The 24,258-nt window shown below is 38.7% G+C and overlaps 1 long non-coding RNA gene across 1 annotated transcript; it reads left to right on the forward strand.

Moving 5' to 3' along the window:
- On the forward strand, nucleotides 1-22,653 carry LOC309798036. The gene is made up of 3 exons (XR_014292923.1): nucleotides 1-69; nucleotides 13,823-13,903; nucleotides 22,625-22,653. It is a non-coding gene; the product is annotated as an uncharacterized lncRNA (long non-coding RNA).
- The last annotated feature ends 1,605 nt before the right edge of the window (nucleotides 22,654-24,258 follow it).

Raw genomic sequence — 24,258 nt, forward strand, 5'->3', positions numbered from 1 at the left:
GGATGATTGAGGAAAGTGGGAACAAGCAGAAGACCATGGCAGAGAAGAGGCAGCTGTTCATAGAAATGCGTGAGTCTTGACTGCTTCTGGAATCCTGTTTGTATGTGTGGGAATGTTTTTTTTTTTTATTCCCGATCAAGTCATAGCATTAATCAGAAGTTTTATGTTATAAGCTTTAGAAAGGGAAGAATGGGAGTTAAAGAATCGTGCAGTTGGAGGACACCAAGCCAGAGCATATATTTGAATTGAATTGACTTGAATTGCTTTCTTCAAGGTCATAAATAAAAAGGCAGAAATGTTACCTAAAATATCTGTGAGTTTAAGGCATGCCAGTCAATTTAGACTTCTTGCTGTAACTCCATTGTTACCATGAGATTGCAGGTGGTGATAAATAATTAATACATTATATTGTGTAAATTACCTTACACTAGATAAAGATTCTAAGGTAGCAAGGATTAAGTGTTAGGAAACACTTAGAGCTGTAGGAAAAAGTAAAAGCAGGAATGTGTATTTTGGTGTAGTACTTTACTATATACCCTTTGAAATCTGTTAAAAAATTCTTACATTGATGTATTCTTACTTATTCTCATATATTCCTATATTCTTTTTATATATATATAAATTTATTTATTTATTTTTGGCTGTGTTGGGTCTTCGTTTCTGTGGGAGGGCTTTCTCTAGTTGCGGCGAGCGGGGGCCACTCTTCATCGCGGTTCACGGGCCTCTCACTCTCTCGGCCTCTCTTGTTGCGGAGCACAGGCTCCAGATGCGCAGGCTCAGTAGCTGTGGCTCACAGGCCCAGTTGCTCCGTGGCATGTGGGATCTTCCCAGACCAGGGCTCGAACCCATGTCCCCTGCATTGGCAGGCAGATTCTCAACCACTGCGCCACCAGGGAAGCCCCTTCCTATATTCTTATATGTTTCTTATATGAAACTCAAACAAAGAAATAGATGGCCAGGAAGAGTAGGGCAGTTCCCAGTATTTGAAGGATTGTTTTGTTTTGCGATTGCTTGTCTGTGTGACCTTGAACAAGTGACCTTGACCAGTGCGTTCATACTTGGTGGACCTCAAATTCCTTAGCCAGGAAATAAGGTTATTAGCCTGTACCAATGATTGTGAAACCTTTTAAAAGCACTGTGCTCCTTACAAGGACCTTCAACATGAGTGTCATAAAATTCATTCTTCTTGGCTGAAGCCAGGGGGGGAAGTAGGAGTCGGCTTGAGATGGCCCCTGAGGTAGTTGTAGAATTCTAGAATTCTACCTACCACAGAGTGAAAATCAGCAGATCAAGTCTCAGAAGACCCTTCCAACTATCAAGCTATTTTAAGTCTTTAGAGTCTTAGTAATGGGAGGCAGAGTTTGACTCAACTCAGACCTACGTTGTCCTGCCAGGCGTAGCCTAGATAACTGTTTGTTAAAAGAGGAAAAGAAATTTTTGGCATTGGTTAGGCAATTGGTCTGGCTGACCTTTAAGGACTTTTGTAGCTCTGAGTCGCTAACTGCTAGTCATCTAAGCCAGACAGCTTGGAGTCACTTCTCTCCACCTCACCTTTCACCTCCAAGGAAATGGCAAAGTGCAGCTGAGTGTTCCCTCAAAAGTGAGTCTTGAATCTGTCTGTTCCTCATACCATGATGGTGTTGAATCCAGGCTCTGCAGTCAGACTGCCTGGGTTTGGATCTAGGCTCCCTCATTGCTTGGCTGTGTAACCTTGGGCAAGTTACCTTCTCTCTCTGTGCTACAGTTTCTTCATCCATAAAATGGGAATTGTACCTACTTCATAGAACTATCATGAAGATTAAATGAGATAATGTGACTAAAGCACTTAGCACATTCTTTTCCCAGAAAAGTAGGTATTTAATGTGGTTAGCTGTGGGTTTTCTTTTATTCCTCTTTATTTTTATTGTGGTAAAATATACATAAATCATATTTATTTTAACCATTTATAAATATGCAGTTCAGTGGCATTAAGCTGTGTTTATTATTAATATTTTTATCCTTGTTACTTTTCTAAACTAAAACAATTGGTTTCTGATCCTTTCCTTCAGTCTTGACACTCTCAAATCGGTGATCTCTGATGCTGCCAGATTGAACCCAGATTTATTCTAGGTTACTTCCTTCTTAAATCCCTTCAGGGCTCGTCATCACGGTCCTGAGAAAGCCCAAGCTCCGCAGTGTGCCAGACGAGGCCCTTCTGGACTCTTTTTCTTCGTTCCCAGTTTCCATCACATGCCTTGTGTCTCATTTCCCAGCAATTCTGAACTGGCTTTCCCCAAGATAGATCGTGTTTTCCATATCCCTGTGCTGTTGCTTATGGGGTTGCCTTCACCTTCATCTGGCTTGTTGTTCCTGCCTACCCTTCCAGACTCAGCAAAAGGACCATCTTTTCATTTAATTTTTAACACATTTACTGAGAATCTGTTACATTCCAGGCACCATTCTAGGTGCTAGGATTATAGGGGAGAACAAAACAGAGTCCCTGACTTCACTCATACCACTTACATTTTAAAAGGGAAACCGACAAAAATGGAAACCAAATAAATAATAATTCCTCATACTAAGAATTACCCGGGGTGCACTCACATGGGCATGTGAGAGAGCATGACTGGGGTAGATATTTGAAGTAGAAATTGGGTATTCTGCAAAGAATTGGGTTTACTACTTAGTGAATATTATCACTGACATGCAAACTTCATATAAATTACCATTCTCTGTAACAAACTCAAGGATATGAACAGTCTGGGAGATGTTTGGTGGGTATGGCTTCTTGAGCCTCGTCTGTTTCTTCACAGGAGGAATTGCATTGGTGGCAATGGTATCTGCTGTGGGAAGCCCCACTCTCATTTCCAACATCACCCCAAATCTGCGTTATAATTACTTTCTGAGGATGCAGAAATCACCATTTGCCAGCCTTATGACTTGGCCGTATCATCTAGGTGTTGGGTTGATTTTAGTGTGTCAGTTTTGAATCCAATGATCATTCTCCACTCTTTTATTAGTCTTAATGTTTAGACTTCTGCTTAGGTAGGTAACTACATGTACATCATTTTTTAAAAAGACTTTATTTTTTTAGAGCAGTTTTAGGTACATAGCCAAATTAAAGAGGAAGGAACAGAGCTATCTCATAATAGCCCCTGCCCTGACACTGCATGGTCTCCCCCACTATTAGCACCCACACCAGAGTGTCACGTCCATTACAACTGATGGACCTACACTGACACATCATAATCACTCAAAGTCTATGGTTTACATTAGGGTTCTTGGTACATTAGGTACATTCTTGGTGGTGTACTTTCTATGGAACTGCATTATTTTTAAAGAAAGGCCATTTTGACTCTTACTTTTGCAATCCTTATACCTCTTTTTCATGACCTACTGTACTGGTTAGGACCTCAGATATTATATTTAAGAGTTGGGAGGATAGCAGGCATTCTTGTCTTGTTTTTGACTTGAATGGGAATAGATGTAATATTTCACTATTAAAATGATATTTATTGTAGGTTTTGTACCCTTCATCAGGTGAAGGATCTACTTTTCTGTCCTAATTTACCAAGAGTTATTACTGTTATTTTCTTTAAATCATGAATGAGTATAGAATTTTATCAGTTGTTTTCTGCTTCTCTTGAGATGATACAGTGACATATAATATATTTCTCCTTAACATACATAATTCTGGGGCCAGTAGTCTTTCTTAAAGAGCCAAAAAGTAAATATTTTAGGATTTGCAGGCCATATGATGAGTTCTGTGTCATAGCTACTCAACTCTGCTGTTGTAGCATGAAAGCGGTCATAGTAATTTAATAGTTTAGTTAGGTTGTGTTTTTTATCTTGTGTAACCTTTATTGTTGTGCCTTTCAGTAGTATTCTTAAGTCTTTTTATTTTTAGACAGTATCTTTTAATTTCCTATTTTGAACACTGATGAAATCAGTTTGTTCTTTCTTTGCTTAATGTTTTATCTTCTGGACTGTAAGCACCATGAAAGTAAGAATCACATGTATTTATCATGGTAGGCCCAGCAATTCAATAAATATTTATTAAAGGAGGAGTGGAATAAATTATGTACAAATAATTTGATAGTTTATGATTTTTACATGATTTAACATTACTAAGAAAAAGGAAAGGTGATAATCTCTCAACTCTGGTGCTAAAGTAAAAACTTTCTAGATGAGTCTACAAAATACTTGATGCCAGGCCTCCATGCTCAGAGATTCCAGAATTTTTCCTTTTCCAGAAGTTTGTCCCTTTTATCGGTCTTCTCAAGGAACTTTGGCTTTATTGGTCCTCTCTATGTACCTTTGTTTTCTGTGTCATTATTTCATGCTATTACATGGTTTATTATTTTCTTCTTTCTACTTTAGGCAGTTCTATTTTTCTTTTTCTAACGTAGGCCATTTATTTTCAGACTTTTTTTTTTCTTATGTAAGCATTGAAGAATATACTTTTCTGTGATTTTCTGTTTTTGTATTACATGTGTTCTGATATATACTATTTTCATTATCAGATCTCTGTTTTTTAATTTCTGTTGTAGATTAATGAGAAGTATCCTTTTAAATTTGTAAATGAATGTTTTAATAACAAAGATATTTAGCTTAATGGGATTATGGGTCAGGGAGTGAGGGATGTTCTAGAATCTTTGTATTTGTTGATATTTATATGTTTTTCTAAATATTCCATGAGTGCTTGAAAATAATGTGTATGATTTCTGTATTATCTAGATCAAGCTTGTTATGTTTTATTAAAATCTTTTTGTCCTTTCTGATTTGACTGCTTGATCTTAATTACTGGAAATCTCTGCTTTGATCATGGATTTAAAATTTCCCCCCTGTAGTTCTGTCAGTGTTTTGAAGCTTTTGTTCTTAGATGCATATATATTAAAATGTTCTGTCTACCTGGAAAATTGAATCTTTTATTATTATATAGGTAAACTTTTTTTTCTAGTAATGCTTTTTTGCTTCAGTTTGTTTTGTTGTATATTAATATATCTATACCAGCTTTCTTTTGGTTAGCATGCCTAGTACAGTATATATCTTTTTTATTTTTAATTTTTTATTCTTTTAACATCTTTATTGGAGTATAATTGCTTTACAATGGTGTGTTAGTTTCTGCAGTATAACAAAGTGAATCAGCTATACGTGTACATATATCCCCATATCTCCTCCCTCTTGCGCCTCCCTCCCACCCTCCCTATCCCACCCCTCTAGGTGGTCACAAAGCACCGAGCTGATCTCCCTGTGCTATGTGGCTGCTTCCCACTAGCTATCAATTTTATATTTGGTAGTGTACATATGTCCATGCCACTCTCTCACTTTGTCACAGCTTACCCTTCCCCCTCCCCCTGTCTTCAAGTCCACTCTCTATGTCTGCATCTTTATCCCTGTACTGCCCCTAGGTTCCTCAGAACCTTTTTTTTTTAGATTCCATATATATGTGTTAGCATATGGTATTTGTTTTTCTTTTTCTGACTTACTTCACTCTGTATGACAGTCTCTAGGTCCATCCACCTCACTACAAATAACTCAATTTCGTTTGTTATTATGGCTGAGTAATATTCCATTGTATATATGTGCCACATCTTCTTTATCCATTCATCTGTCGATGGACACTTAGGTTGCTTCCTTGCTTCCATGTCCTGGCTGTTGTAAATAGAGCTGCAGTGAACATTGTGGTAGATGACTCTTTTTGAATTATGGTGTTCTGAGGTTATATGCCCAGTAGTGGGATTGCTGGGTTGTATGGTAGTTCTATGTTTTTTGAGGAACCTCCATAGTGTTCTCCTTAGTGGCTGTATCAATTTACGTTCCCACCAACAGTGCAAGAGGGTTCCCTATTCTCCACACCCTCTCCAGTATTTGTTGTTTGTAGATTTTTCAGTATATATCCATTTATTCTTTAATTTTTTCCCCTGTATCCTTATGTTATATATGTATCTCTTGTAAACAGCATAAGTTAGATTATTTTAAAAAAAAAACCAAAACAACCATTGTGACAATTTTGGCTTTTTCACTGAAGACTTTATTCTGTTTAACCTTTTTTATAAATACTGATATGTTTCATTTTTCTTCCATTTTATTCTGTGCTTCAGTTTTGTCCTTTCTCTGTTTTTTTCCCTCCTTCCTTGACTTCTATTAGATAAATTGAGCTTCCCTCCATTCTACTTTTTCCCTCTACTTAGTTGTGAGTTGTATGTTCTTTTTCTGTTCTTTTTGTGGTTACTCCAGAAATTTTAACATCAATTAAAATGAAGCCCATATGAATTAAAGACCTAAATGTAAGGCCAGAAACTATCACACTCTTAGAGGAAAACATAGGCAGAACACTCTATGACATAAATCTCAGCAAGATCCCTTTTGACCCACCTCCTAGAGAAATGGAAATAAAAACAAAAATAAACAAATGGGACCTAATGAAACTGCAAAGCTTTTGCACAGCAAAGGAAACCATAAACAAGACCAAAAGACAACCCTCAGAATGGGAGAAAATATTTGCAAATGAAGCAACTGACAGAGGATTAATCTCCAAAATTTACAAGCAGCTCAATAACATGCAGCTCAATAACAAAAAAACAAACAACCCAATCCAAAAATGGGCAGAAGACCTAAATAGACATTTCTCCAAAGAAGATACACAGACTGCCAACAAACACATGAAAGAATGCTCAACATCATCAATCATTAGAGAAATGCAAATCAAAACTACAATGAGATATCATCTCACACCAGTCAGAATGGCCATCATCAAAAAACCTAGAAACAATAAATGCTGGAGAGGGTGTGGAGAAAAGGGAACACTCTTGCACTGCTGGTGGAAATGTGAATTGGTACAGCCACTATGGAGAACAGTATGGAGGTTCCTTAAAAAACTACAAATACAACTACCATATGACCCAGCAATCCCACTACTAGGCATATACCCTGAGAAAACCATAATTCAAAACGAGACATGTACCAAAATGTTCATTGCAGCTCTATTTACAAGAGCCAGGAGCTGGAAGCAACCTAAGTGTCCATCATCGGATGAATGGATAAAGAAGACGTGGCACATATATACAATGGAATATTAGCCATAAAAAGAAACGAAATTGAGCTATTTGTAATGAGGTGGATGGACCTAGAGTCTGTCATACAGAGTGAAGTAAGTCAGAAAGAGAAAGACAAATACCGTATGCTAACACATATATATGGAATTTAAGAAAAAGAAAAATGTCATGAAGAACCTAGGGGTAAAACAGGAATAAAGACACAGACCTACTAGAGAATGGACTTGAGGATATGGGGAGGGGGAAGGGTAAGCTGTGACAAAGTGAGAGAGTGACATGGACATATATACACTACCAAATGTAAAATCGATAGCTAGTGGGAAGCAGCCACATAGCACAGGGAGATCAGCTCCGTGCTTTGTGAACACCTAGAGGTGTGGGATAGGGAGGGTGGGAGGGAGGGAGATGCAAGAGGGAAGAGATTTGGGAACATATGTATATGTATAACTAATTCACTTTGTTATAAAGCAGAAACTAACACACCGTTGTAAAGCAATTACACTCCAATAAAGATGTAAAAAAAAATGAAGCCCAGATCATATCAATATTTATAACTTTGTTCAAAGTAATACAAGAATATTATTAGAATGTGTTAGAGTACCTCCTTTATGAAATATATGCTCTTTTTGTATTATCTTTTGAACTCCACATATTAGACTTTATTTTTATCTTTTGTAATCCATTTTTGTTTTATCCAACCTATTTGGTTATCACTTTCTTTGTTTGCCATTATTTACAAAAATTTAAATCCAGATCTTGGTGGAGCCAGGCATGTGTCACAGCCATTTCCTTTTGTGGGATTTTTAAACTTTTTTTCCTAGTTCACCCACTGAGAGAGTCACCCTTCAGTGATCTTGGTTTATCTGTACCTTCCTCTCTGCTGGGACCTCTGGCTTCATCTTTGGTCCCTAGGGTTTTTAATTGTACTGCCAAGAAAAAAATGAGGAAGTCATTCGTGTTCATATTTGTTGCTTATTCAGACTAATATTTTTTTGAAAATTTTTTTTCCTAATTAGAAGTGCTTGTGAAAGTTTTCAGACAATTCAGAACTGTTACTGTACTTACATTTATTAGATTTATAATCTCTCCTCCCCTTTCTCCTTCCTTCCTCCTCATCTCCCCAGTTAGATTCGATTGTCAACAAAGTCCATTTACTTCCTTAGGCCTCTCATTAGTCTGCTGAGCACCTCCGTCAAATCCCATGGCTTCCTGGAACACAGTTTGGAGTGCTCTGCCCTACCTGAAGACAGTTAAAAGCATCAACATGTTTACACAGGAAGAGGAATTGGCTTCCCCACTACTTTTATCATCTCCGTCCAGGAGCCTTTCCTTGCTGGTGTCTGCAGTGGTATATCCTTTTGACCTTACTTTGTATATTTTTGGGAAAAAGCCTTTTTTATACCAGACAACCCAGAACTTCCCAGTTTTCGGTTATTTATTCATTCAATAAATATTTAGGTGCTAGTTTTATTCCTACTTTGGGACATATAGTAATGAATAATACAACAGTAAAATGGTCTCTGCCTTCATGGATCTTGTTTTCCTGGATGTGGGAACAAGGGATGATAGCGCAGTAGGAGCCATGATGGGGGGAGCAAGGGGGGTCCAGGAAGGAATCTGGGAGGACGTGATGTCTTGGCTGAGTCAGCCCAATAATGTGGTGAAGGAAGGGCTGGGGCACTATCACTTACCAAGGCCCAGAGGTGACGGGACCTGGTATGTTTGGGTAATTATAGGTAGTCCAGACTGATTGGAGTTGAGTGTGAGGTAAAATGTGAGAGGTGCATGACCTAGACCTTTAAGTTGAGTTGGGTAGTCCTATGTTTCCCAAAACTAGGTTGATTATAAGACTCTTTAAGGGCATTTGTTAAGAATGAAGATTTCAGCTTCCTCCCCTGGAGATTTTGATATAAGCTTCTGATACAAACAGATACAATAAAACCCTTCCACATTTGACTCTTTGCTTTCCTTGGGATTTGGTTATACTATAGAACATTCATATCCCATTCTCTCGAATAAGGAGAGCCACAAAGTGCATAGAAGGCTTAATCCTTTCTTATCCTTTCCCTATCTTTCTCCTGTACCTCTTGGGTACCCAGTGTCCCATTGGTTCCCTGTCTGTTCACGAATTTCACTGGGCTTTCTAACTGGGGCCAGCGTTCTGCCTGGATATTTAGTTAGGGCTCTCTGTATCATTTCTTTTCTTTTTTTAAATTTTTTTATTTTTATTATTAGTTTCTGCTTTATAACAAAGTGAATCAGTCATACATATACGTCTGTTCCCACATCCCTTCCCTCATGCATCTCCCTCCCTCCCACCCTCCCCATCCCACCCCTCCAGGAGGTCACAAAGCACTGAGCTGATCTCCCTGTGCTCTGCGGCTGCTTCCCACTATCTATCTACCTTACGTTTGGTAGTGTATATATGTCCATGCCTCTCTTTCGCTTTGTCACAGCTTACCCTTCCCCCTCCCCATATCCTCAAGTCCATTCTCAAGTAGGTCTGTGTCTTTATTCCTGTTTTACCCCAAGGTTCTTCATGACATTTTTTAAAAAATTCCATATATATGTGTTAGCATACAGTATTTGTCTTTCTCTTTCTGACTTACTTCACTCTGTATGACAGACTCTAGGTCTATCCACCTCATTACAAATAGCTCAGTTTCGTTTCTTTTTATGGCTGAGTAGTATTCCATTGTATATATGTACCACATCTTCTTTATCCATTCATCCGATGATGGACACTTAGGTTGCTTCCAGCTCCACGCTATTGTGAATAGAGCTGCAATGAACATTTTGGTACATGTCTCGTTTTGAATTATGGTTTTCTCAGGGTATATGCCTAGTAGTGGGATTGCTGGGTCATATGGTAGTTGTATTTGTAGTTTTTTAAGGAACCTCCATACTGTTCTCCATAGTGGCTGTACCAATTCACATTCCCACCAGCAGTGCAAGAGGGTTCCCTTTTCTCCACACCCTCTCCAGCATTTATTTTTTCTAGATTTCTTGATGATGACCATTCTGACTGGTGTGAGATGATATCTCATTGTAGTTTTGATTTGCATTTCTCTAATGATTAATGATGTTGAGCATTCTTTCATGTGTTTGTTGGCAGTCTGTATATCTTTGGAGAAATGCCTATTTAAGTCTTCTGCCCATTTTTGGATTGGGTTGTTTGTTTGCTATTGAGCTGCATGAGCTGTTTATAAATTTTGGAGATTAATCCTTTGTCAGTTGCTTCATTTGCAAATATTTTCTCCCATTCTGAGGGTTGTCTTTTGGTCTTGTTTATGGTTTCCTTTGCTGTGCAAAAGCTTTGAAGTTTCATTAGGTCCCATTTGTTTATTTTTGTTTTTATTTCTCTAGGAGGTGGGGCAAAAAGGATCTTGCTGAGATTTATGTCATAGAGTGTTCTGCCTATGTTTTCCTCTAAGATCTTTTGTTTTTTAAAATTTAAATAATTAAATAATTAATTTTTGGTTGCGTTGGGTCTTCTTGCTGCACGCAGGCTTTCTGTAGTTGCCGTGAGCAGGGACTGTTCTTTGTTGCGGTGTATGGGCTTCTGATTGCAGTGGCTTCTCTTGTTGTGGAGCATGGGCTCTAGGTGCACGGGCTTCAGTAGTTGTGGCACACAGGCTTCGTTGCTCTGCCGCATGTGGGATATTCCCAGACCAGGGCTCAAACCTGTGTCCCCTGCATTGGCAGGAGGATTCTCAACCCCTGCACCACCAGGGAAAACCTCTGTAATTTCTGGGTGGGGTTGAAACATTGTCTGACGTTAGTATAAAAATGACATTTTATTGTATTTCTTTTAATGAAATATTCTTGAAATGAATGATAATGAAGAGTAATCATTTCTAGTTCAGAATTCCCAAAGTGATATTCTAGTCATTTCAGTTTCTTCACTGGGGGCTTTTCTATTTCGTATTTGCCAAAATACCATATTTTCTGATCAGGAAATTAATGTGACATTTACATAGGGGAAGTATTAAAAAGGTGAAGCCTATTCTTAGGCACTGTATGAGGATTCTCCTTATATAAATCAGGGAAGATGACTGCTCCAGAAGAAGGGAAACATATGGGAAGTTTGGTTGAATATTGGTACAGTAAGATTTTAATAAAGCTCTAAGGTTATTAATTATATCTTAACTTTTAGAAATTATTATTTTTTTTTATTTTTTATTTTTTATTTTTTTGCTATACGCGGGCCTCTCACTGTTGTGGCCCCTCCCGTTGCAGAGCACAGGCTCCGTATGCGCAGGCTCAGCGGCCATGGCTCACGGGCCCAGGCACTCCGCGGCATGTGGGATCTTCCCGGACCGGGGCACGAACCCGTTTCCCCTGCATCGGCAGGCAGACTCTCAACCACTGCGCCACCAGGGAAGCCCTAGAAATTATTTTTGGATTTGGACTGCTATTAGATTTTTTAAAAATGTTGCTCTGGCCAGGACTTCTTAGAATTTCTGAATCCTGTAACATCCCACTGCTCTCTGTACATTTTCCTCAGTACATTTAGAGTGATGTATTTTCACAAGGATCAGACTGGCAAAGGAAAGCAGAGTGATACTTGATTCTTGACTAGTTCCTGAAACTTCAGTGTAGAGATTTCTGGCAAACTGGTCTGAAGCATTTGGAGTTTCCTATTTTCCTAAACTAGTTAGCCTTGGACTTGTGTGATATCTGCTCTATTTCATCTTTTGTGGTGACAAATCTGACTCTGCACTGGAGAAGGAGTCTGAAAAGAGTGAGTTATACCAGGTGCACTACCTTTTTTCTGTAGTTACTTTTCCAGTAGCAAACATGGCCTAATAAATACCCTGCAGAAGTCTGATCAATCAGATAAGTAATGTTTCTGTTTGATCAGATGGGGGCGGAACTTTCCTTTCCTAGCTGTTAACATTCGTTTTATCAGTGTTTCTCATTAAAATATTTCATAGAAATAAATGTTTAGACATTAAAATTACCTGCAGTGATTTAATGACGGGTTATTTATTAAATGTTCTTGGACATGTGTTGACATTCTTTCTTAAAATTATTGGTTTGGTTTTGAATAATTAATATTTAATGGCTCCAATTTAAAATATTTAGGCTGAGATAGTAGTGTAGAAACTAAATGAGTAAAAGAAAATCAGACTGAATAAATTTAACAAAAGAAGTGTAAAACTTATACTCTGAAAACTACAAAACACTGTTGAAAGAAATTAAACTAAATTAATTAAATTAAATAATTAATTAAACTAAATAAATGGAAAGATATCCTGTATTAAAGGATCAGAAGCTTTATCATTACGATGGCAGTATTCCCTAAATTGATCCACAAACTCATTGCAGTCCTCATAAAAAAACTGGCTTTTTTGAGGAAATGGATGGGCTGATCCTAAAATTCATATGGAAATTCGACCCAGAGTAGCCAAAACAGTCTCAAAAGAGAACAAAGTTGGAAGACTCACACTTCCGAATTTGAGAACTACAAAGCCACAATAATCCAGATTGTGTGGTACTGGCATAAGAATAGACATATAATCAGTGGGATAGAATTGCAAGTTAAAAATTAAACCCATGCATCTGTGGTCACTTGATTTTTCACAAGGATACCAAGACCATTTAATGAAGAAAAATAGTATTTTGAACAAATGGTGCTGGAGGCCAGAGTTCCCTGAAGTGGCCTTAAAATTCAAGGAGAGTTACAGCAAATTTTGAAATGAAAACAAAATTTGATTTATAGATTCATATAATTTAGGCTTTGTTCTAGTTACTATGGCTATATATTACTTATCCCCAAACAGTCATTTATTTTGTTTATACCTTTTTGGAGTCTAAAATTAGAACAGCATCCAGTGCTTATGTCTTGACTTTGCTGCATGATGTCTCAGGCCTCCATTGGAAGACTCAGAGACTCAGGGCTGGATCATTTGTTGCCTTGCTCACTTACATGTTTGGTAATTGCTACTGACTTTCAGCTGATAGACTCAGTTTCTCTTGGTATCGGTGTCTCTGTGTGGTTTCTCCATATCAGCTAGTTTGGGCTTCTTCACAGCAATGGTGTCCAGGTTCCTAGGGCAAGCATTCTGAGAGAGTGAGAGCACAGACAAGCTGTCCCACATTTTATTGCCCATCTTCAGAAGTCAGGCAGTGTTCCTCTGCCACACTCGATTCATTGAGGCAGTCACAGTGTCCTCAGGTGCAAGTGGAGGGAAATAATCTTTAGTTCTTGATGGGGAGGGGCAGCATACTAGAGGCACATAAAAATACTGGTCTGGAAATACTGTTGTGTCCCTTTTTTGAAAAACACAGGCTGCCACAGACCTGGAAGGGGAACTTAGAGATCAGCTGGTTCAGTTCCCTCATTTTATAGATGAGGACACTGAGGCTGAGAAGAAGGGATGTAACATGGCCATGGTCATGTCCTATGGTTGGTGGTCAGACTGGAGCTGGAATTTAGCTTTCCTGACTCTAGGCTAGGGTCTTCCCTGCTATACCACTTTTCTTCATTTTGCAGAATACGTAGTTCATTCACTCAAGTCATGAGTGGTCCTCCCCTCAGAGTTTTCTTAGGCTGGCAGACAGGATGATATAGGCAAAACTGCTGGCATCGTGCTTGGCATGGAGCGGGCACACAGAAAGCATTTTTAACCCTTCTTCCCCACTTTGTGTTTTATCCAAAGAGGGCCTTGTTGACATGTTATGTATAGACCGTGCCAACACAATGGAATAGAGTCACTTCCCCAGCATGTGGAAATTAAATGGTAAATCTAGTTGAAGATTTTTTATTTGCCCCTTTTCAGGTGTTCAGAATTTTGATGTCATACAACTATCAACTTACAGAACAGCTTGCAAATTGCGATTTGTGCAAAAACGATGCAACCGTAAGTCATTTCTATTCATTTCTATGATAGCTGGATAGAGCTCTTGATAATATAGAAGGTTTTAATGTGTTTTAGTCATATTGTAATGTTAATTGAATTATTTTGTCTTAAGTGTTTATCAGAATATAAGCTTTGTAATGGAAAGAGCTTGTTAATTTATTCTGGGTGTCCCTCAAAATATTTAAGAAACTCAATAAGGTAACTAGTTTTGAGATTAATTAATTCTTTATTTTTTTAAAAAAATTGTTTATTTATTTATTTATGGCTGTGTTGGGTCTTTGTTGCTGTGCACGGGCTTTCTCTAGTTGCGGCGAGCGGGAGCTACTCTTCCTTGCGGTGCGTGGGCTTCTTATTGTGGTGGCCTCTCTTGTTGTGGAGCATGGACTCTAGGCACGCAGGCTTCACTAGTTATGGCATTCGGGCTCAGTAGTTGTAGCTCGCGAACTCTAGAGTGCAGGCTCCGTAGTTGTGACACACAGGCTTAGTTGCTCCGCGGCATGTGGGATCTTCCTGGACCAGGGCTTGAACCCGTGTCCCCTGCATCGGCAGGCGGATTCTTAACCACTGTGCCACCATGGAAGTCTCAAGATTAATTCTTTAAATGGGAGAATTGATTTCTCCTTGTCACTGTTTTTAATAAAAAGTTTTGTGTAAAATTAATACAGTTTATCAGCTTCTGGAGAGAAAGAAAAATATTTTGATAAAAGCATAATAAAAATTAACTTTCTTGTTTAAACTTAATATAACACAAATCAGCCTTTTCTATAAGCAGTTGCTTCCACAATTGCTACTTATAAAATAAGTAAATTAAAATATTTGTAAAATGTATATAAAATCTTTCTTAATTTGTGTGCAGATGAACTTAGAATTATTGTACTTTTCTCAGATATGTGTGTGTGTGTGTATATTAATGAAAAACTGTTTTGTGTAATGGAAAGAACATTAGCCTTAGAATGGGAAAACCTGTTTTACTCCAGGTTTTGTTTGTCATTTATTATAAACACGTGACCTTGGACAAGTCACTTTATATTTAAATACTTCTACACTACTTTAAGTCCTACTCAAAAATCCTAGCTTAAAGTTCTCTCCAAAGAGTTTACCATACCATCCTAGACCAAAGTCATATTTCTTCTCTGGTTTCCCAAAGCATTGTTTTCAAATTATGGGTTGTGACCTGTTAATGGTTCCTAAAACTGTTTTCGTGAGCTGTAGCCAGAATTTAAAGCATGTAATGGAGAAAAAAAAAGAGAAAGAAAAAAAAGTCAGAACGTAGCTTATGTGGTAAAGTATTTTGTGAAACGTGTTTTTTATATATCTAGAGGTGTGTGTGTGTGTTGATTTAAATATATTTGCATGTTGTTGTCAAAAAGTTTGAAAACCGCTGTCCTACAGGAACTACCATTTTTATACTTCTTCCCATAATTATTCTTGGAACACAGTAGTCTATGTGTGCGCTGAGCCAGGCTAGTGGAATTAGTAATATCAAGTAAAAGATGCATTGTTCTAGCAGTTTTATTTTGTCACATATGATTCTTCAGTCCACCTGGAGTTTTTTTACTCCAGAGTATAAGTAGGAGTCAGATTTCAATATTTTCCATATATATGTTCAGTTGACCTACACTATTTATTGAAGACCATCCTTTTTCTTCATTACTAAAAAAATCTTTTTCTCATATTCATTAGGAGAAATGTACAAGAATGTTCATAGCTGTGTCCATATGTGAGAGGATCTGCTTTTGGACTGTTGTGTTCCATTGGTCTGTTTGTCTGTCCTTGTACCAATAATCACTGTTAGAGTTTTATAGTATGTTCTGGGTACTTTGTTCTGTTTTACTTTTTAAGATTGAGACATTCTTGGCCTTTTTACATTTATTTTCACACAAATTTTAGAATTTGCTTGTTAATTTCTACTAAAAATGAACAAAAAGATTTCTGCTGGGATTTTTTCCTTCATTTTTTAAAAAGTATACTTTACGTATAGTAAAATTCATCCTTTTAACATATAGCCCTGTGGGATTTTGTTGGGACTACACTGAATCTGTAGATCAAGTTGGGGAGAATTGATGTATTTCCAGTGTTGAGATTTCATTTCTGTGAACCTGGTATATCCCTCCATTTATTTAGGTCTTTAAGTTTTGTTAATTTATATATTTTTTGGTAGAGATGTTGCACATCCTTTATTGGATTTATTCCTGGTGTATATTTAGAAATACAGTGACTTTCATATCTTGATTTGTATCTAGCAGTCATTCTAGACGCAAATATTAATTTTAGTGATATACATGTAGAATCTTAATGATTTTCAATGTGTATAATTTTGTCATTTCTGAATAATGACAGTTACATTTATTTCCAATACTTGTACTGATAATTACTGCATATTTATATAGGTTAGGATTTGAAACATGATAGGAATGATATGACAGTGGGCATTTCTTATCTTATTCCCAATATCAGAGGAACGGCTTTCAACATTTTACTATTAAGTAATATGTTTGCTGCAGTTTTTTTGTAGATATCCTTAATCAGATTAAAGAAATGTCCAAGTAGTGTGTTTCTTCATTTCTAAAGATAAAGTTTATTTTAAAAGTTTTATTTTTGATAATGATTTCTGACTTAATTTCATTTTGATCACAGAGCATAGTTTATATGATTTTTTTTATTTATTAGTTTCTGCTTTATAACAAAGTGAATCAGTCATACATATACATCTGTTCCCACATCCCTTCCCTCATGCATCTCCCTCCCTCCCACCCTCCCCATCCCACCCCTCCAGGAGGTCACAAAGCACTGAGCTGATCTCCCTGTGCTCTGCGGCTGCTTCCCACTATCTATCTACCTTACGTTTGGTAGTGTATATATGTCCATGCCTCTCTTTCGCTTTGTCACAGCTTACCCTTCCCCCTCCCCATATCCTCAAGTCCATTCTCAAGTAGGTCTGTGTCTTTATTCCCGTTTTACCCCTAGGTTCTTCATGACATTTTTTTAAAATTCCATATATATGTGTTAGCATATGGTATTTGTCTTTCTCTTTCTGACATACTTCACTCTGTATGACAGATTCTAGGTCTATCCACCTCATTACAAATAGCTCAGTTTCGTTTCTTTTTATGGCTGAGTAATATTCCATTGTATATATGTGCCACATCTTCTTTATCCATCCATCCGATGATGGACACTTAGGTTGTTTCCAGCTCCGGGCTATTGTGAATAGAGCTGCGATGAACATTTTGGTACATGTCTCTTTTTGAATTATGGTTTTCTCAGGGTATATGCCTAGTAGTGGGATTGCTGGGTCATATGGTAGTTGTATTTGTAGTTTTTTAAGGAACCTCCATACTGTTCTCCATAGTGGCTGTACCAATTCACATTCCCACCAGCAGTGCAAGAGTGTTCCCTTTTCTCCACACCCTCTCCAGCATTTATTTTTTCTAGATTTCTTGATGATGACCATTCTGACTGGTGTGAGATGATATCTCATTGTAGTTTTGATTTGCATTTCTCTAATGATTAATGATGTTGAGCATTCTTTCATGTGTTTGTTGGCAGTCTGTATATCTTTGGAGAAATGCCTATTTAAGTCTTCTGCCCATTTTTGGATTGGGTTGTTTGTTTGCTATTGAGCTGCATGAGCTGTTTATAAATTTTGGAGATTAATCCTTTGTCAGTTGCTTCATTTGCAAATATTTTCTCCCATTCTGAGGGTTGTCTTTTGGTCTTGTTTATGGTTTCCTTTGCTGTGCAAAAGCTTTGAAGTTTCATCAGGTCCCATTTGTTTATCTCTGTTTTTATCTCCATTTCTCTAGGAGGTGGGTCCAAAACGATCTTGCTGTGATTTATGTCATAGAGTGTTCTGCCTATGTTTTCCTCTAAGAGTTTGATAGTTTCTGGCCTTACATTTAGGTCTTTAATCCATTTTGAGCTTATTTTTGTGTATGGTGTTAGGGAATGATCTAATCTCATACTTTTACATGTCCCTGTCCAGTTTTCCCAGCACCACTTATTGAAGAGACTGTCCTTTCTCCACTGTACATTCCTGCCTCCTTTATCAAAGATAAGTTGACCATATGTGCGTGGGTTTATCTCTGGGCTTTCCATGTCCCTGTCCAGTTTTCCCAACACCACTTATTGAAGAGACTGTCCTTTCTCCACTGTACATTCCTGCCTCCTTTATGAAAGATAAGTTGACCATATGTGCGTGGGTTTATCTCTGGGCTTTCTATCCTGATCCACTGATCTATCTTTCTGTTTTTATGCCAGTACCACACTGTCTTGATTACTGTAGCTTTGTAGTATAGTCTGAAGTCAGGGAGCCTGATTCCTCCAGCTCCATTTTTTGTTCTCAAGATTGCTTTGGCTATTCGGGGTCTTTTGTTTTTCCAAACAAATTTTGAAATTTTTTGTTCTAGTTCTGTGAAAAATGCCAGTGGTAGTTTGATAGGGATTGCATTGAATCTGTAGATTGCTTTGGGTAGTAGAGTCGTTTTCACAATGTTGATTCTTCTAATCCAAGAACATGGTACATCTCTCCATCTATTTGTATCATCTTTCATTTCTTTCATCAGTGTCTTATAATTTTCTGCATACAGGTCTTTTGTCTCCTTAGGTAGGTTTATTCCTAGATATTTTATTCTTTTTGTTGCAGTGGTAAATGGGAGTGTTTTCTTGATTTTATTTTCAGATTTTTCATCATTAGTGTACAAGATTGCCAGTGATTTCTGTGCATTAATTTTATATCCTGCTACTTTACCAAATTCATTGATTAGCTCTAGTAGTTTCCTGGTAGCATCTTTAGGATTCTCTATGTATAGTATCATGTCATCTGCAAACAGTGACAGCTTTACTTCTTCTTTTCCAATTTGGATTCCTTTTATTTCCTTTTCTTCTCTGATTGCTGTGGCTAAAACTTCCAAAACTATGTTGAATAAGAGTGGTGAGAGTGGGCAGCCTTGTCTTGTTCCTGATCTTAGTGGAAATGGTTTCAGTTTTTCACCATTGAGGACAATGTTGGCTGTGGGTTTGTCATATATGGCCTTTATTATGTTGAGGAAAGTTCCCTCTATGCCTACTTTCTGCAGGGTTTTTATCATAAATGGGTGTTGAATTTTGTCGAAAGCTTTCTCTGCATCTATTGAGATGATCATATGGGTTTTCTCCTTCAATTTGTTAATAGGGTGTATCACATTGATGGATTTGCATATATTGAAGAATCCTTGCATTCCTGGAATAAACCCCACTTGATCATGGTGTATGATCCTTTTAATGTGCTGTTGGATTCAGTTTGCTAGTATTTTGTTGAGGATTTTTGCATCTATGTTCATCAGTGATATTGGCCTGTAGTTTTCTTTCTTTGTGACATCCTTGCCTGGTTTTGGTATCAAGGTGATGGTGACCTCGTAGAATGAGTTTGGGAGTGTTCCTCCCTCTGCTATATTTTCGAAGAGTTTGAGAAGGAAGGATAGGTGTTAGCTGTTCTCTAAATGTTTGATAGAATTCGCCTGTGAAGCCATCTGGTCCTGGGCTTTTGTTTGTTGGAAGATTTTTAATCACAGTTTCACTTTCAGTGCTTGTGATTGGTCTATTCATATTTTCTATTTCTTCCTGATTCAGTCTTGGCAGGTTGTGCATTTCTAAGAATTTGTCCATTTCTTCCAGGTTGTCCATTTTATTGGCATAGAGTTGCTTGTAGTAATCTCTCATGATCTTTTGTATTTCTGCAGTGTCAGTTGTTACTTCTCCTTTTTCATTTCTAATTCTATTGATTTGAGTCTTCTCCCTTTTTTCTTGATGAGTCTGGCTAATGGTTTATCAATTTTGTTTATCTTCTCAAAGAACCAGCTTTTAGTTTTATTGATCTTTACTATCGTTTCCTTCATTTCTTTTTCATTTATTTCTGATCTGATTTTTATGATTTCTTTCCTTCTGCTAACTTTGGGATGTTTTTGTTCTTCTTTCTCTAATAGCTTTAGGTGCAAGGTTAGGTTGTTTATTCGAGATGTTTCCTGTTTCTTAAGGTGGGATTGTATTGCTATAAACTTCCCTCTTAGAACTGCTTTTGCTGCGTCCCATAGGTTTTGGGTCGTTGTGTCTCCATTGTCATTTCTTTCTAGGTATTCTTAAATTTCCTTTTTGATTTCTTCAGTGATCACTTTGTTATTAAGTAGTGTATTGTTTAGCCTCCATGTGTTTGTATTTTTCACAGCTCTTTTCCTGTAATTGATATCTAGTCTCATAGCATTGTGGTCAGAAAAGATACTTTGATACAATTTCAATTTTCTTAAATTTACCAAGGCTTGATTTGTGACCCAAGATATGATCTATCCTGGAGAATGTTCCATGAGCACTTGAGAAAAATGTGTATTCTGTTGTTTTTGGATGGAATGTCCTATAAATATCAATTAAGTCCATCTTGTTTAATGTATCATTTAAAGCTTGAGTTTCCTTATTTATTTTCATTTTGGATGATCTGTCCATTGGTGAAAGTGGGGTGTTAAAGTCCCCTACTATAATTGTGTTACTGTCGATTTCTCCTTTTATGGCTGTTTGTATTTGCCTTATGTATTGAGGTGCTCCTATGTTGGGTGCATAAATATTTACAATTGTTATATCTTCTTCTTGGATCGATCCCTTGATCATTATGTAGTGTCCTTCTTTGTCTCTTCTAGTAGTCTTTATTTTAAAGTCTATTTTGTCTGATATGAGAATTGCTACTCCAGCTTTCTTTTGGTTTCCATTTGCATGGAATATCTTTTTCCGTCCTCTTACTTTAAGTCTGTATGTGTCTCTAGGTCTGAAGTGGGTCTCCTGTAGACAGCATATATATGGGTCTTGTTTTTGTATCCATTCAGCCAATCTGTCTTTTGGTGGGAGTATTTAGTCCATTTACATTTAAGGTAATTATCGATGTGTATGTTCCTATTCCCATTTTCTTAATTGTTTTGGGTTCATTATTGTAGGTCTTTTCCTTCTGTTGTGTTTCTTGCCTAGAGAAGTTCCTTTAGCATTTGTTGTAAAGCTGGTTTGGTGGTGCTGAACTCTCTCAGCTTTTGTTTGTCTGTAAAGGTTTTAATTTCTCCATCAAATCTGAATGAGATCCTTGCTGTGTAGAGTAATCTTGGTTGCAGGTTTTTCTCCTTCATCACTTTAATTATGTCCTGCCACTCCCTTCTGGCTTGTAGAGTTTCTGCTGAGAGATCAGCTGTTATCCTGATGGGGATTCCCTTGTGTGTTATTTGTTGTTTTTGCCTTGCTGCTTTTAATATGATTTCTTTGTGTTTAATTTTTGACAGTTTGATTAATATGTGTCTTGGCGTATTTCTCCTTGGATTTCTTCTGTATGGGACTCTCTGTGCCTCCTGGACTTGATTAACTATTTCCTTTCCCATATTAGGAAAGTTTTCAACTATAATCTCTTCCAATATTTTCTCAGCCCCTTTCTTTTTCTCTTCTTCTTCTGGAACCCCTATAATTCGAATGTTGGTGCGTTTAATGTTGTCCCAGAGGTCTCTGAGATTGTCCTCTGTTCTTTTCATTCTTTTTTCTTTATTTTTCTCTGCATCAGTTATTTCCACTATTTTATCTTCCAGGTCACTTATCCGTTTTTCTGCCTCAGTTATTCTGCTATTGATCCCATCTAGAGTATTTTTCATTTCATTTATTGTGTTTTTAATCGATGCTTGATTCATCTTTAGTTCTTCTAGGTCTTTGTTAACTGTTTCTTGCATTTTGTCTATTTCCAAGATTTTGGATCTTGGAAATAGAATCTTGAATCATCTTTACTATCATTATTCTGAATTCTTTTTCAGGTAGACTGGCTATTACGTCTTCATTTGTTAGGTCTGGTGGGTTTTTATCTTGCTCCTTGTCCTGCTGTGTGTTTTTCTGTCTTCTCATTTTGCTTATGTTACTGTGTTTGGGGTCTCCTTTTTGCAGGCTGCCGGTTCGTAGTTCCCGTTGTTTTTGGTGTCTGTCCCCAGTGGCTAAGGTTGGTTTAGTGGGTTGTGTAGGCTTCCTGGTGGAGGGGACTAGTGCCTGTGTTCTGGTGGGTGAGGCTGGATCTTGTCTTTCTGGTGGGCAGGTCCACGTCTGGTGGTGTGTGTTGGGGTGTCTGCGGACTTTTTACGATTTTAGGCCACCTCTCTGCTAATGGGTGGCGTTGTGTTCCTGTCTTGCTAGTTGTTTGGCATAGGGTGTCCAGCACTGTAGCTTGCTGGTCGTTGAGTGAAGCTGGGTGCTGGTGTTGAGATGGAGATCTCTGGAAGATTTTTGCCGTTTGATATTATGTGGAGCTGGGAGGTCTCTTGTGGACCAGTGTCCTGAAGTTGGCTCTCCCACCTCAGAGGCACAGCACTGACTCCGGGCTCCTCAATTTGGGATGATGTGTTGTCTATTCATGTATTCCACAGATGCAGGGTACATCAAGTTGATTGTGGAGCTTTAATCCGCTGCTTCTGAGGCTGCTGGGAGAGATTTCCTTTTCTCTTCTTTGTTCTCACAGCTCCTGGGTCTCAGCTTTGGATTTGGCCCCGCCTGTGCATATAGGTCGCCGGAGGGTGTATGTTCTTCGCTCAGACAGGACAGGGTTAAAGGAGAAGCCACTTTGGGGACTCTGGCTCACTCAGGCCGGGGGGGAGGGAGGGGCACGGAGTGCAGGGTGAGCCTGCGGAGGCAGAGGCCGGCGTGACATTGCACCAGCCCGAAGCACACCGTGCATTCTCCCAGGGAAGCCGTCCTGGATCCCAGGACCCCGGCAGTGACTGGCTGCACAGGCACCCAGAAGGGCGGCGTGGACAGTGATCTGCACTCGCACACAGGCCTCTTGGCGGCGGCAGCAGCCACAGCATCCCACGCCCGTCGCTGCGCTCCGCGCTTCCAGCCGCGACTCGCGCCCGTCTGTGGAGCTCCTTTAAGCAGCGCGCTTAATCCCCTCTCCTCACGCACCAGAAAACCAAGACGGAAGAAAAAGTCTCTTGCCTCTTCGGCAGCTCCATAGTTTTCCCGGACTCCCTCCTGACTAGGTGTGGCGCATTAGCCCCCTTCAGGCTGAATTCTCGCCGCCCGCCCCAGTCCTCTCCCTGCACTCTGACCGAAGCCCGAGCCTCAGCTTACAACGCCAACCACCCCGGTGGACGAACAGACAACCCTCTCGAGCTGGTGAGTGGCGGTCGGCACCAATCCTCTGTGTGGGAATCTCTCCGTTTTGCCCTACCCAGGTACGTGGGGAGTTTCTTGCCTTTTCGGAGGTCTGAGGTCTTCTTCCAGTGTTCAGTAGGTGTTCTGTAGGAGTTGTTCCACGTGTGGCTGTATTTCTGGTGTTTCTGTAGCGAGGAAGGTGATCTCCGAGGCTTACTCTTCGGCCATCTTCGCCGGAAGTCTCCTCTCTAGTTTATGACCGAGGAAATCAATGGAAGGAAGGTCTGTTTCCCTAGTTACCAGAGTGCGAAAAGCAGAAATGCTGCCGCCCTCTGCCTGTTACCTGCAACAGCAGCTTTAAAACCTGCGCTAAGGGTCACTTCATATGCACAAGTATTGTTGGGCTGTAAATGAAACCTGCCCTCAAAATGTCTTCAGGGAAGTAATGGCCAGAATATTTCAAAATGTGGCACATACTTCAAGAAACCAATTTGAAGAGGTAAGCTGTACTCACAGTTTTAAGGAAAAAAAAAAAAAAGGACATGCCTGAAAGCTCAATTTCAAGGGGTTATGAGACGCATGCAAATCCAACCACAAACAGGTACCAGCTCACACCAGTCAGAATAAACTTCAGCAAAAAACTACAAGCAATAAATGCTGAAGGGTTTGCGGAGAAGTGCATACCCTCAACTTTAAGTGGGATGTGACCTGGTAAGAGCCACTAATGAGAGCAGAATGGAGGTGCCTTTACATGGTAAACATTTTGCTACCATATGAGCGAGCGGGCCCACTCCTGGGCCTATAACATAAGAAGACACAATTGGAAAGACACAGACAGGCAAATCTGCGTTGAAGCCGTATTACAATAGCCAAGACGTGGAAGCAACCAAAAAGCCCATCAACAGATGAGTGGACAAAGAAGAACCGGTACAGGTACAGATGGAATATTAGCCAAGGAAAAAAATGAAACGACGTTTGGAGCACCGTAGATGAGTCTAGAGGTGATCACGCAACTTGTAGTAAGTCAGAAAGCGAAAGACACATACTGTATGATATCACTTACAGGTGTTACCTAAAAATTGATACCAGTGAAGATATTTCCACAGAGAAAGGCAATCACAGATTCATTAAACAAACTTATGTTTCACCAATGGAAAGGTGTAAGGATTGGATGCCTTAGGTTACTGGGGTTAACAGAGAATATACAAACACAGGTGAAGTAT

The sequence above is a fragment of the Mesoplodon mirus genome (genome assembly GCF_964341445.2).
Source record: "Mesoplodon mirus genome assembly, contig: HAP1_SCAFFOLD_1446, whole genome shotgun sequence".
NCBI lineage: Eukaryota > Metazoa > Chordata > Mammalia > Artiodactyla > Ziphiidae > Mesoplodon > Mesoplodon mirus.